The sequence below is a fragment of the Neovison vison genome, chromosome X (assembly GCF_020171115.1).
Source record: "Neovison vison isolate M4711 chromosome X, ASM_NN_V1, whole genome shotgun sequence".
NCBI classification, from domain to species: domain Eukaryota; kingdom Metazoa; phylum Chordata; class Mammalia; order Carnivora; family Mustelidae; genus Neogale; species Neogale vison.
Genome location: NC_058105.1, coordinates 29259300 through 29261310, shown reverse-complemented (window position 1 = coordinate 29261310; position 2011 = coordinate 29259300).

Sequence of the window (2011 nt, the reverse complement as noted above, 5' to 3'; positions counted from 1 at the left end):
TTTTGCATTTAATTAGTTCTAATATTTTTGGATTCTTTTGGGGGGGTTTCTTAAAGTGGAAACTCAGGTCATCGAACTGGACCTTTCCTCTATTCTAATGTAAACATTTAGTTCTATAAAATTTCAGGTATGTTTAGATTTAAACAATATATTTAAACATGTTTAAATTTTCCTCTAAGTAAGCTTGGGCTTTAGCTACACCTCAATCATTCTGATATATTGTGTTTTTATTTTAATTCCCTTCAAAACACTTTCTAATTTCCCATTTAATTCCTCCTTTAACTCATGAAATATTTAGATGTAGTATTATTTAGTTTCCAAATATGCGGGTATTCATAGGTATCTTTCTGTTACTGATTTCTAATTTAATTTTCCATTGTGGTAAGATGACATTCATTATATTATCTAAATGATTTTATATGTATTGACTTGTTTTATGACTCAGAATATTGTCTATTTTGGCAAATGATCACCTGAAATATATATTCTGATGTTTGCAGGTATAGTGTTCCATAAATATCAATTAAGTCAAGTTGGTTAGTCATATTTTTTTAAAGATTTTTTGTTTAGTTATTTGACAGAGAGAGAGAGAGATCACAAATAGGCAGAGAGGCAGGCAGAGAGAGAGGGGGAAACAGGCTCCCTGCTGAACAGAGAGCCCCATGTGGGGCTCGATCCCAGAACCCTGGGATCATGACCTGAGTCAAAGGCAGAGGCTTTAACCCACTGAGCCACCCAGGCACCCCTGCTAGTCATATTTTTTGCTCAATCATACTTGTCAAGGCTTCTTTGTGTTTGCTGCTCTGCTGTCTACTTTGTTTGAAATTAAAGCCACCATTTCAGCTTCATTTTGGTTAGTGTTAGGAGGATGTATTTTTTTTTCTATTCTTATACTTAAACTTATTTGTGTCTTTAAATCTAAGGTGGGTTTACTGTAGACCACATGTAGTTGGGTCTTGGGTTTTTTCTTATGCTGACAATCTCTACCATTTACTTGAGTTGTTCAGACTGTTTATTAATAACGTGATTATTGATATGAATTTTATTTAAATCTACCATCTTGCTATTTGTTTTCTGCTGGTCTTCTTGGTTCATTGTTTCCCTTTCTTCTTTTTTCTGCCTTCTATTTGAATTAGTTGGGTTTTAAAAATGATTCTACTTTATCCCCTTTATTGATTTATTAGCTATATTGTTTGATTTATTTGTTGGGGGGTTTTTTAGACATTGCTTTAGGGTTCATAGCAGGTATTTTTAACATATCACTGTCTACCCTGAAGTCATATTTTACCACTTCTCATATAGTATAGGAAATTTACAATATACATCCATTTTCATCTTTGTGCTATCATCATATATTTTTCTTCTATATAAACTACAAACATCACATTACATTGAAATAAACTACAAACATCACATTACATTGCTATTATTTGCCTTAACCAATTATTTTTTGCAAACATGACTTTTAATAACTAAATTGTATGATGTACTATTGAGAGTATGGATGTGTCAAGTGTATTTAACCAATTCCAAATTGTGCATTAAAGTTGTTACCTTTTTTGGTTGATATTACAAATTTTATAGCAATAAACATTCTTGCATAAAAATCTCTTTACATGTTTCTGATTATTTCTCTACGATAGTTTTTTATCGTGGTAAAAAGTGCATATAACATAAAATTTAACATCCTAATCATTTTGGGGGCCACTAGGGTGGCTCAGTCAGTTAAGCCCCTGCCTTCAGCTCAGGTCATGATCCCAGGGTCCTGGGATAGAGTCCCGCATCGGGCTCTCTGCTCAGCAGGAAGCCTGCTTCTCCCTCTCCCTCTGCCTGCCATTCTGCCTGCTTTTGCTCTCACTCTCTCTGTCAAATAAATAAATAATCTTGGGGGAAAAAACATGCTAATCATTTTTAAGTGTATAGTTCAGTAATGTTCAGTATCTTTATATTGTTGTGAAACGGATCTCCAGAATTTTTTCATCTTGCAAATCTGAAACTTTATACCCATTAA